Source organism: Rhinolophus hipposideros (assembly GCF_964194185.1).
Source record: "Rhinolophus hipposideros genome assembly, chromosome: 16".
Classification (NCBI taxonomy): Eukaryota; Metazoa; Chordata; class Mammalia; order Chiroptera; family Rhinolophidae; genus Rhinolophus; species Rhinolophus hipposideros.
Window position 1 is genome coordinate 26,959,211 of NC_138062.1, and position 13,786 is coordinate 26,972,996.

Sequence of the window (13,786 nt, forward strand, 5' to 3'; positions counted from 1 at the left end):
AGTCTCAATCCTCTTACTGCTTAGAGTTCTTTGATTCTCTAAGCTATTATAGATAGTGACAGCAATACTTTTTCAACTGCATTTCATTTCAATGATAATACATGACTACAACAATGGTTTCTTAGCCTAACTCAAAGGTGTCTTAGTGGTTGGCAAGAGATGAACTGGTGTTTCTCCTTAAATTTGTCCAATCAAGGTAGTCCTCTTTTTATCTGTTAGGATTTTGGTTTGGAAAGACAAGTTCTACTAATCACCAAAATGAACAAATAAAAAATGTGGTGGTGGGGAGGGAAAAAACAAGTTTGGAAATCATTAAATAGGGCAAGTATCAGGAACTTTACAGAATTCAAGGAAACAAAATAAATTATGTTTGGGTATCCACATTTTAATGTTTAAATGTTTGTTTAGTATCATGGTGACAATATCAAAAGAAGCAAAGTGTGATCCCAAGGTAAGGAAAGACAGCCATAAGTGAGCTGTAAATAATAAGGAAATCATATTGTTATTAGTCAAAAACAGAAGTGGACGAATGTGAGACAATCCTAAGAGCAAGGGGCATCCCTAAAAACATGGACAGCAGCCAGACTCTGTGTTTGGTCACATCCTCCAGTCAATAAGATGTCATTTTTCTCTCTCTTGAAATCATGTAGAGAATATGAAAGCTGTTGTCTGCATTGTGACAAATCACAGTAAAGAGGTCAAGACACAGCTACAGATCATCCTTTCTCAGATAGTGACCCTCTTATTTCAAAGGTCATGGGAGAAGGACCGTTTCACTTTGTGATCATTGTTTCAAATGCAGTCCTTTCCTTGGATACTAGTCTTTGTAAAAGAAGTGGATAGCCTTAGCACACTACTTAATGAACATTTAGAAAGTATTGTTGGTCACCAGAAAGGAAAATATGGCTTAACTAATCTAACATTAAAAGTATCCTCAACTGCTTTTGAAGTTTCAGATAGTTGAAGACATTCTCATACCCCTTTCTATGATCATCATTACTACTTGCCATCTTTATAATCAGAAAGGTGTTTGCTGTTTTCTATCCTAAAACAGCCTAGCAACATTTTAAGGCACCATTTTATTTTTCCCAATTTTATTTTTATCATCACAATTTGCTCTGCTGTTTTCCTCATCTTCCTGTACTATCTTCTCTCCTTTCTTGACATCTGCATCTTCTTTCACTGTCCTTCATGAAATTAGGAGGGGAAAAATCATATTTTCCTCTTACAACCAGCTCAAAATGATTTATAGTTAAACAAAGGCCAACCATGGAAAATTAAAATGAAATAAGAGTTACTCAGGTCTAAATTTAATATCACATTGCAGGAATTTTTAAATACCTAGAGATCTATGTTCTTATTTAATCTTCCCACCAATCCTTTGAGGAAGGTCAGAATTTCCCCCATTTTACTGAAGAGAAACTGAAGCTCAAAGAGGAGAATCAATTTTCCCAGAAGGGCACTATGAAAAACAGGTACAGTTAATGTTGGACTCTAGGTCTTTCTCTTCTACTCTTGTGCTTTTAATTTGACACTTTCAGGTCCAATTTTGGATAAACACATTTTTATCCGAAGCTTTCTTATGTGCTTCCTCTAAGTTTTACTCACAATGACTTTCTTCTCCTTTGCTTAATTCGAGCTACACTACGGGATATGTAGAGGAACTTTTCCACATGTTCAAGAACACAAATACAATGCTAGACATCCATCTTCCTGGAACAGCTCCAATAAAATATTTATGCCAAAATGAATATGGGTTACTCGAGACAGTGGTGGTGACTAAGGCCTTGGAAAGCTGGCCATGAGGTTGAAGCGCACCCAAAGTGTGGGCTATCATGAGTATCCAGCTTATGTTGGCCCGTTAGTCATCCAGCTGATGCCTTCGCCTAGACCATCTGTGGGCAGTTACTTCAAAGGTTGTATCTTCTTGTCCTCGAGGACAAAGGGAATGAATTATCATTCTTCCTTTTCTACTCATGATTGCTACTGAATTAAAGCATCGGGGCTGGGAAGAAACACACCATTTTCCCGGTTGTTCCCTTTGAAGAATCGATTTATGATTAACTATAGATGTCAGAGTCTAGGCCTCTCTTATTTATACAATTCCATTACGTATCACTCCACATGTTTCTAATTTAACATTCCTGGTCTGCGGGTTTAAATTTGCATCTTCATTGATAATTTTACAAAGGTATTTGTAGATTGGTTGGCGTTATGCAAAGCACAAAGACTGCTACATGAACTAGCTAGTGACTTGCTAAGCCCTCAGGCAAGCAAAGTCTACAGTTGAAATTCTGATTTCTTAGATAAATTCCATTTGTATCTGAAGGGACCTACCATGTGAAAAGACTCTACTGGTATAATTTTTGTCCCATTGGACACCAAGTGGAAAATAATTATATACTTTCTTTTTCCCCCCATGAATGGCTTTTTAAACTAAACACATAAAACTAAATAGAAAAATGTGAGAAGCTGCTAATTTTATAACTTCTATTATTCACATTTATGGAGGCAGATGATTATACTATTCATCTGTAAAAAAAAATGGTATCTTAAAATTTCAAAGCACTTCCTAAGATCTTTTTCTTTCTGCCTATCTAGATTTCTGTTCAAAGATTATTGTCACTGTATACACCTACATTCAGCATTCTAACCTCTTCTTGGGGAAAGAGATCCCTTATTCCTCAGAATCCATGTAGACTGGTATATAAATCAACTGGCACCCATTCTGGGAACCCTAGTAGTTTGCCTACTTGTGGAGTTAGCTGTCACATTATTTTCTTTATTGAAATATTCCCAATGAAGTATTCTACAATAGCAGATTCTCCACCACTATTAAACAAACACTTGTTAAAATTAATTAACTACAACTCTATGAGTAAATATTAACAGAATTCCCATGTAAAGATAAGAAACTAAACCCTAAAAAGGTTTTGTAACTTGCTCAAGATCACACCATTTATAAGTATTGAAGCCAGAACTCAAATGCAGGTGTTTGGTTCCAGAACTGGCACTTCCAACCATTGTTTGTTTATTTGTATGGGTTTTTTTGTGTGTGTGTGTTTTTCGGTTTTGGTTTTTCTTTACCATATCATCTAGCACAGTGCTAAGTATGTAGTGGCTCAACAAATACATTTCAAACTCTTAAAATGTACATTGATATTAAGCATTGGGTGTTTATTTTATAACTCCACACAATTCTAGTCATAAATACGTAACTTAAAATTCTATTGCCAACAACAAATAGTAAATCATTCTGATTTTGTCTGACATCAAAAGGATGGTGCTCAAAGCATACAGAAACTAGGCATTTAGTCAATGAAAACGTCACTGTGTCTTAGATTGAATACCCTATTCAGCGGCTATAGAAATGAGAAATGAATCTTCATAATCCATATAAAGGAAAAAGATCTGTTGCCCTAATTCTTAGCAATAAAGCCTTGCAATAAAATCACCATTATCATGTTGCTGCTTCTGACAACCTATGATGAAGGAAACACTTAACGTGTATTCAAATAAGTTTCTGAAGGTCATTAGTAGAAAAAAGTAGAGCCAGTGAGATGACTTACCATGGTTTTGATAAAGGAGAAATTATAAGTGAGAGACAGGGTTTGTGTTACCACTAACCTAGAGAGTATCATGGACTTTACCAAAATACCAATCTGTTGGGGACATTAATGCATGCTGTTGAGCCCCAAAAGTTACAAGGTATGTAAAAATACATGATTGCTGTCCTCAAAAAGTCCCCCCTTATTTTGCACATCCAGTTAATCTGTAAATTGCATTTGTTTCCACGACGAATATAATCTCTGTCTTCTTGTATTATCTACTCCTTATACAAAGGCTTTCCAACTGCTCTCTGCCTGCTCAATCTAGCTTATGTTTCTCTATACTGTCCTCAGATTGTCAGTTTGTTCTATTTAATATACAAATCTGATTATGATCCCAGGCTGAACTCTAAAATTTTCAGCCCCCCACTGCCTGCAGGATAAAACCTATATTCCTGTAGGCACGATCTGTTTTTCCTTACATGCCCAGTTCTCATACAGGGAGTGCTTTGTAGTTTCCTGACACACCACAATTCAGGCCCTTATATTTACTGTTTTTGCTTCTTATGCTCCTTCTGCAATAATACATAATATAGAACTTACTCTATTCTATTTTACTTTTCTTTTCATCTTTTTCACAGCACTTAACATACTGTACTTAACAGACAATAATAGGTAAGACTTACTATGTGTCAGGCACTATTTTAAGGACTTTATGCACATCCATTCCTTCATTTTCAGAACAAACATGATATAGTTATATTTAATAGATTTTATAGAGGAGCAAAGTAAGATACTGAGAGGCTAAGCGATGGCCTAAGACCATACAGGTGGTAAATGGAAAGCTGAATTTTGAACTCAAGTACTTTTCTCTAGAGTCCATGCACTGGACCATCACTCAGCTTCTAAGAGAAGGTTCAACCAATATTTGGAGGCAATGTAGACTCTCAGTCATGATCCAAGCACTGAATTCAGAGATACAAGCTAACATCTTAGTCATTTACCTGTTAAGGAAATGTGTACCAGCTACCTAATATTCATAGCATTAGACTTGCCTTCAGTATAAACAGATAATAATAGAATCTACTTCAGAAGTCTGTGGGAATTAAATGTGTTTAAAGCCTTTGATATCATGCCCTGTATGTTTTAAACATGCAGCATATGGAATTAATTGTGTATCTGAATTTTCTGAATTGTGAAATAAACTTATTTTCTGTTGAACATTTCTGATGTCTTACATTCAATGTCAAAGTAAAACTTGCAACTATTTTTTTCTCTCCAAAAAGTTATTATTTCAGTGGGTACACTTTATAATCCATAGTGTCTAAAATGAACACAACATTAAGTATTTTGATTAAATAAAAAAAGACTTTCACTAACTTTTCTCCTTTTTTCACCATCACTACTACAATACAAGAAAAGGGCTCTTATCTTTCTAAAAACTTTCCAAGACAAATCCTAAACCTCACTGGCCGACATTAATAGTTATATCTCCCAGCTATATCTCTACTACTGATTATAAACTCTTTGATGGTTGAAATTTTGCATTCTTCTTTTTAAAATCTGCTAATCATCCCTGCCCCGCCTTCTCACTGCATCCTCTACCCCTGCATGTGGAGTTCCATGTAACATGGCTTTTAATAGATATTGAGTGAAATTAACAAAAAACTTGAAGTAGCCAAATGCAGATCCATCCATGATAAATCCTCACGGAAGAAAAACAGAAGGAAGAACAAGTCTTCTGACATAATTAGGGTGACGGGCCATGTGGAGTTCATTTTCTTGCTTGGCTGACAGTCAAATTTAGGGATCTTGTAAAAGGAAGCACTAAATTATGAAAAACAGCAGTCAAGCTGTACTAATCTCTAAGCTCACACCTAAGTAAAAATTATACATAACTTTTTTATTTAATGAAATGAAAAGAAGGCCAGGCAGGCACTTTCCAAAATGGAAGAGTGCAAAATCTGTCTTTTTACAAATACTCAATAACATTCATTCCGAGATTACAAGGTTATTTCTAAAGCCTGGCAAACAGCCCATACTCATATTGCCTGAGTGGTTTAAATAGAGTTAATTATTTTTGATGGAGAAATCTTACGTAGCAGATGGTTCACAAGTCTCTGTCTATTTAATAGTCAATCTGTTACATCCAAGATGTCATAATTTTGAAAAATAACTTTTATGAAAGTATCTTCTCCATATTATGAAAATATGATTCTGAATGTCTTTTTCTTTTTAAATTTTAAAGTTTGTATGTTACAATTTAAAATATGTATATGTGTGAAAGCATGTGGTTTTGAAATAATAATTGCTGACTGCTGCTGCCTGGGTAGAAGAATTTTAGGAGCCACCGAACTAAAATGGGGTATGAAGTGTTGCTATTTTATGAATATGTATATGCAAAATAAATCAATGAAATGACAATTCATTTTGCATCTCATGTGCTTTGTGCAATTAATTTTACTATGAAATCTTAGACTTCAGCTCTGAGTTACTATATTAAAAAAACGAAGAAACTGTCGTGGAATGAACCAAACATGCCGCTTTATGTTTTTTTCCTCCTATCTGACACCAATTCATTACATTAAAAACAGCATATATGCTGAAACTTTATTCTGAAAAAAAAATAATAAATTCAGATATAATAATAATAAGCTTCCTTAATGAGCTCAGATAAAATATAATTAGTACTTCAATGACTTTTCAAACTCAAAAAAATTATTGTATTTATTGATATGAAAATGCTGTTTACAACCGTATTTTCTTTATCCCTTAGCAGGTTTCATCTAATACATCTCATATACTGAAATGCATTTGCAGCTGACATGGTATGGGGTTTTCAACCACATTTAAATGTCCCTCATGAAACTGATCAGGAATAAAGTTTCACAGGAGAAAGGTAGCACATATTTCTGAAACTAGGAGTCTTCATTACTAATTTAATTTTGAGCGGTTTTCAAAATGTTTTAAAATATACCAATTATTGGTCCAGGATGTAAATTTATTGTAGGATATTAGGGTACAATAGTAAGAGCTCTACATCAGAAATTCTAAAGTCTACCACAGTTAGACATGTGACTTTAACAGTTAACTTTTCTTGTCCTCAGTTCCATAACTGGAAAACAAAAGTTTACCTGGTGGATTTCAAGATTCATTCCAATTTGAACATTTCCTGATTCTATATACAATTCTTTTCTTTTTAAAAATTTTTTTATCAATTCTTTTATTTTCTAATATATATATATATATATATATATATATATATATATATATATATATATATGTATTCTCTTATTCTTTCTTGTGAGGACAGAACCGCTTCTTAAATAATACTTTTTTCTTTAGAGAAAAGCAGCATTAGTCCAGAGGGCTTCCATTTAGCTGGATATGCCATCAAAGCTGTCATTATTTCTTAAAGACATTCCTATCTAGGCCGTAGAGACATTTCTGGCCAAAGGCAGAATAGAGATGATGCTAAGAAGATTTTAAATTATTTAAAATAAAGAAACAACAACAACAAAAACTAAGAAAACTAGAATCTAAGAAAAGAAGGAAAGAAGCTCCCTAGGGAAGAACACAAAGATCTTATAATCAAAATTTCCTTTTGTTTAGAAAAATCTAGTATCCAAATTAATCTTCAAGTGTTTACCAATTTAGGATTTTTATATTGCCTTTGGTCATTATCTTTTTATATAAATATGAGTTACAAAATGACAGTGGCCAATTTCTGTTTTGGCCTGTGCGGTCGTTCAGCAGTAGCAAGACTCTGCTGTTTGAACTCCACAGAGTATAAGGATGGTGATTGATGGCCCTGTCTATTCTTCTATTCATATGAAAATTGTGTTTGCATTAATATTAATATTTTCCGGATACAAAGGAACTATTTATTCTATTGTTTAATAATAATGAATATTAATATTTTCTATATTTAAATGTAAATTGAAAACATTACAATTAAAAGTTATCTCAGGATATTCTGCTACAGATTTGTTCTTTGCCTTTCTGACTCTAATGTGTTGTTATTCACATTGATAACACCAGGAAGCACACAGAGAAGACTGCATTTGTTACCATGGTGACTATTAGATATTTTAAAAGCAGGGCAACTATCATATATGCATACATTTAAAATAATACTGTCTACCTTTTTTAAGAATTATTGCTGAGAATTAGACATCAAGTTTTAAAAATTGTTTAAAGCCATGCTTCCTATTTGTCTTCTCAAGGAAAATATAGCTCATTTCAACTGTATAGACAAATAAACTGAGTTTTTAAGGATAATAAACCACAACTTTTGTTTTCCTCTAGAAATACTTAGATCATTATTATTTAGTACATAAGCTCTGGAGAAAGCCAGATCTGGCTCAATTATATCTCTGTCACTTATTTGATGTGTACTGCCATCTTAACATAAAAGGAATCATAAAGAGGACTTGCAATATAATGGATATACTTGATTTGAGTATGCTGAGCAAAATCATTTTTAGAATGAAGGGACAGAGAAATAAATTTATCTTGTAGTATTTACTTGATTTAAAGTGCCATTATTAACATCTTAGAAAGATATCCCTTTCCAGATCATGAATCATAATACTGTATCAATGCAGATGCATTCTGAGCTCGCATTTTCAGTATTTTATTTACTTCTTTTATTCAACATATGAAACACAGGTATCAGGCACCATGCAAGGTCCTGAAAGACAATAGTAGATCAAGAAAAAAAAAAAGAGAACCCAAGATGAAGCCCTGAGATTCTCTAATATGTAGACTTTGGGTAGAAAAGGTTTGAGGACTAAGAAAAGCCAGCCTGGTGAAGTAAAAGTATATTTTTCAGTGGCCAAAGGAATGGAATATAGCTAAAGGATAGAGTATAGTTGAAACTAGAAAAATAACATATTAGATTTAGAAGCATGGAAACTTGGTGACTTGTACAAAAACAGTTTTAGTGATAATGACAGAAGCTAGAATGGAGGAAGTTGAAGAGTTAATCACAGATTGCTTTTTAATTCAAAAAATCTATTGAATGTTATATAAATGGAACTATACAATATGTACTCTTTTGTATATGGCTTCATGCACTCTTCTTGATGATTCTAACATTCATTCATGATGTTATTAGTAGCAGTAGTTTGTTACCTTTTATTGCTGATGGGTCTACTGCACTATCACCATACTATTCTTGTGTATGTATTTACCTATTGAGGGACATTTCAAGTATCTAGAAGTTTTTTTTTTTTGTTTGTTTTTGCTATTATAAATAAAACTACCATGGAACATTTATGTAAAAACTATCATGGAACATTGATGTGAAGACATACATGTTCATTTCTATTGGGTAAATACCTTAGAGTGAGTGGAATTGCTAGGTTGCAAGAGAAATGTGTATTTAATTTTTAAGAAATTGCGTTTTTCAGAGTGGTTGTACTATTTATAATTATATCAGCAGTGTATGAGAGTTTCAACTGCTGTATAATTGTTATTGTCAATATTTTTAATTTTAGGCATTTTAATGAGTATGTAGTGATATCTTATTGTTGTTTTAATAGGCATGTCTCTAATGACTGATGTGCACGACTTTTCACATTCTTATTGGCCATTTATTACTCTTCTTTTCTCAAGGGTCTGTACAAGTGTCATGGACTGAACTGTGCCCCAACCCTCCAAAATTCATATGTTGAAGTCCTAACCTCAGAATATAACTGTGTTTGGAGATAAGGTCTTTAAAGGGGTGATTAAGTGAAAATAAGGTTTTTTTAGGCTGGGTCCTAATCTAATATGACTGGGGTCCTTATAAGAAGAAGAACACTTCAAAACACCAGAAACATGCACTGGGAGGTGACCAGATGAAGACACAGAAAGAAGATAGCAATCTGCAAAAAAAGGAGAGAGACTTAAGAAACCAAAAGTGCCCACACCTTGATATCAGACTTCTAATATCCAGAACTGTAAGAAAATAAATATCTGTTGTTTAAACCACCTAGTCTGTGTTTGTTATTGTTTGTTTGTTTTTCTTTTTTATTGTTTTTAAGTCATTTATTTTTTAGGGTTACCGCAGACCTAGCAAACAAATACAACAAATGTGTGCTTTTCCATTGTCTTGGGCTGTTTGTCCTGCTAAACTATGAGTTCTCTATATATTTTAGATATGTCTTTTGTTAGAAATTTTGAGAACAATTTCTCCCATTGTGTGGTTAGCCTTTTTAGTTACTCAGTGGTGTATTTCAAAAAGAAAGTGATTTAAATTTTGAAAAAAGTCAGATTCATCATGTTTTAATTTCAGGATCGGTGGAATTTTTTTTTATGTCTTTCTTAATGAGATAAATTTTGGGGAAATTGGCATCTTAATAATATAACTCTTCCAATGCATGAAATTATTATATCCCTCTACCTATTTACATCTTTAGTTACTCTCAGCAATATTTGGTAGTTTTCAGTCTACACGTATTTTGTAAAATTTGCCACTAAATATTTCTTGTTTTTGAATGCTATTATAAATAGAATTATAACTTTTGACTTTCTTTTTCAAATTGTGTGTACCTAGTAAATAAAAATGATATCAACTTTTGTTACTGATATCATTGATTTAGCTAAGTTCACTTACTAATTCTAATTTCTTACTAATCTCATTTCTTTTTAAGCCAGTTTGAAATGGGTTTTCTATCTCTTGTAAAATAATTTGTTGTAGCTATTTTTTTCATCCAAGCTAGTATATAAGTCACCATCCTCCATTCTTCCATTCTTCCTCATAGTTCAGATACTGTTAATTTGACCTTTTAAATATTTTTTCAATCCATCCTCTCCCTTCTAGTTCTACTACTATTGTTCTATTTAAGGCCTTCATTATCTTTGCCTAAGCTATTTTAGCTACCTCTTAATTGGTCTTACTGTTTCTGCTCTTATCTTTCTCAAATTCACACTTCTTTCCAAATTTGACCATGTCATTCCCCTTCTTAAAATTCTTTAGCTCTTCTCCATCACTATAAAATAACGTTGCACCATCTTTATGATCAGATTGTCTACCTTTTTCCCTTCATCTCTCAACACTGCTATTTTGGCATTAGGTTCCAGCAACATCAATCTGCTGGAAATTATCAAGCAGATAATTTTCTCCCAGACATCAGGTTCTTTCTTGCCTTCTTTCTTTTACTTATAATTTTCTCCCCCCGTCTCATGACTATTTCTATATTGTCACAACTTAGACACCACCTGTCTCTGAAAACTTTTTATAAACCCCCATGTTGAATTAGAAGACTTTCTTCTGTGATCCCATAAGAGTTTGTGAACATCTCCATCACTTCAAGTACCATGTTCGGTTATAATTATCTATTTATATGTCTTTACCACCCACCTTAATATCCCCAGATTCTTGAGACAGGAATTGTGTCACAAAGTCAGGCATGAGGAAGATATTCCTTAAATGGTTACTAAATAAATTAATGCATATACAGGTGAGCTAATATCCAAAGATGATATGTTTTAACACGAATATAATGTGCTTTAAAAAGTATGTTTTACATACTTTACATACTTTAAAAAGTATACATGACTGATATCCCACAGACTTTTTTGAGTATAATAAAGTACATTTGTTAAAAATGAAATTAACCATATTAATTTATGGAGATAGTTGTATTAGGAGCATAAATCAAAAAGTAAATTATTATATCATGAGACTACTAGAAAACATTTCTTGTAAGTACATTTAACACATTTACAAAGGGGAGTCTGTCATATTTTGTTATTTTCTCCATCCCTATATAGACAATATAAAAACTGCCAAGAGTATTTTTGATCAAATAACAATAATTTTTCAACAACTGGTAGGCTCCACTCATAGAACAGAAGATTTAAAATATGCTTTTTAACTCATGGCATTAAGTCAAATGTTAACAGACCAAACCATATGAATGTATCCAAAAATCTAATAGATTCCAAATAGGAAATGTGTATCATTGGATCATCATGTTTTCTGTTACTAGATGCATGGCAATGTAGGAAAAACAATAATATTATTTAAAATTTTGATGGTTAACTTATTTTATTTTAAAATGTATACTAATATACCCTCAAATATTAAAAACATTTTCTTTTTAAGTGCTGTTAAAGAATTATTATTGCCCATTACACATATACTGAGCTCAAAATATTTGTAAATTATTAATAAATTATTTTCCACATCTTGTCTTTCTCATTACTGAAAAGGTATACAAAAGACAAAGTACTGTTAATATCATATAATAAAACTGGCAGACCAAAATTTAATTTTCACTTTACATATTTTGATGAGCTGGTTCATAAAAGTTTTATCAAAATAAAAATATGTACTGACATAAGTTAATCACTAGAGGGACCACTGTTCTGAAAGGATTATTTTATGTAGGAGGTTCCATTAAACATTAGCAAGCACTTATTGAATGTCTACTATGTGAATAACCCAATACCAAAATGAAGAATACATGTTGCTGCTTCTGTTTGGCAATTCATAACTAAATTTTTATAATAAAGTGTAGAAGTCTTTAAGAAAGAAATATCAGCAACTGCAGGAACACAGATGAAGGTCCTAATATCAGATCAAATGAATACTGACATCAAACTCTAGAACTGTAGAAGAAATGTTGGAAAACTGACACTGATTCTACTTCAGAAGACAAGAACCACAAATCTTGATTTTAATTTCAACAGTCAAATTTCAACATTGCGATTTATAAGATATTTGTTTTTTTATCCACAGTTCCTGACTCGGAGCTACCAAAAAACGCTAGGAATTTCCTATGTGTTGAGGGAAATAAATGTGTCTTTTAATATGGTAATCATGTGACTTTTGGGGAGCACCTAAGGATGAGAGCTGGTTGCCAGGAGCCCAAACAAGTGATTAGAGGATTGAAACTTTGAGTCCTACCCCTTGGTCTCCAAGGAGAGAGAAGAGGCTGGAGGTTGAATCAATGGCTAATGACCAATGATTTAATCAATCATGCACAAGTAACAAAGCTTCCATAAAAACCCAAGAGGACAAGTTTACAGAGCTTCCTGGTTAGTGAGCACTTAAGAGATGCAGGGAGAATGGCTCACCTGACTGGGTGTGGAAGCACTGGGTCCCTTCGCACAAACCTTGCCCTATTCATCTCTTCCATCTGGCTGTTCCTGAGTTATATTCTTTTGCAATAAAATGGTAATCTAGTAAGTAACATCTTTCTGAGTCCAGTGAACTGCTCCAGCAAATTAAAGGAACTCAAGCAGGGAGCCAGGGGAACCACTGATTTATGGTCCAGTCAGAACCTGGACTTTTGACTGAAGTCCAAGGAAAGGGTCCTTGGGACCTCCAATCTGTGCCCAGTTAGTCAGCAGCATGGTTAATCGCCTGGGCTTAAGACGGGCATCTGAAGGGCGTGTGGGGTAGGGTAGGGTGCACTCTTGAAGGTCTGAATGCTTAGCCTGTGGATTATGATTCTGTCTCCAGGTAGAGAATATCAGAATTGAGCTGAATTCTCAGATACCATGTGTGAGAATTGTCTGTTGGTGTGGAGAGAATTCCTCCTCCCTTTGAAACTGGGTCCAGGAACCCAATTTACAAATGTTATGTTCTACTAAACCTTAATATTTAGTCATTCACTGAGCTAGTAGGCGCCTGGCATGTGCTAAGTACAGAACCAGTCACCCCAAGAGGTGCCACTGGTATGCAGATTGTTTTGAGCTAAAGGCAACTTTAGCTACAGGCTCAAGAGTAACTTCTGCCTCTCCTTAACTACCTAGAATTACTTGAGGCCCTGCCCATAATAAGATTATCAGAGATAACCTCTTTTGCCCTATCTATAGAACAGGACAAATCCCTATTTACTAAGCATCTATTCTTCTTATCATTCTGCAATAATGTTTTGAAGCCCCCAAAGCACCTTAACCTCATCCCTAGCTCAGAATGTCTTCTATACCCATTGTTCCCTTTCTATCTTTGAACCTCTCATGAATGTGGAGTCCCTGACCTTCTCGTGTATACAGGGTTCCCACACATATGAATGTATTAAATTTGGTTATTTTACCTTGCTGATCTGTCTTATGTCTATTTGATTATTAGATCAGCCAGAAGAAACTTGAGGATAGAGGAAACTGCCTCCTCCACAGTACTAAGGATCAATCAGTAACAAAAAGCTTCCAGCTCTTACCCAGCCCAAGGGCAGACAGAATATTCAGACATATGCACAAGCCCCCTTTAGCGTAACGTATCAAATTCTATTAGAGAAAAA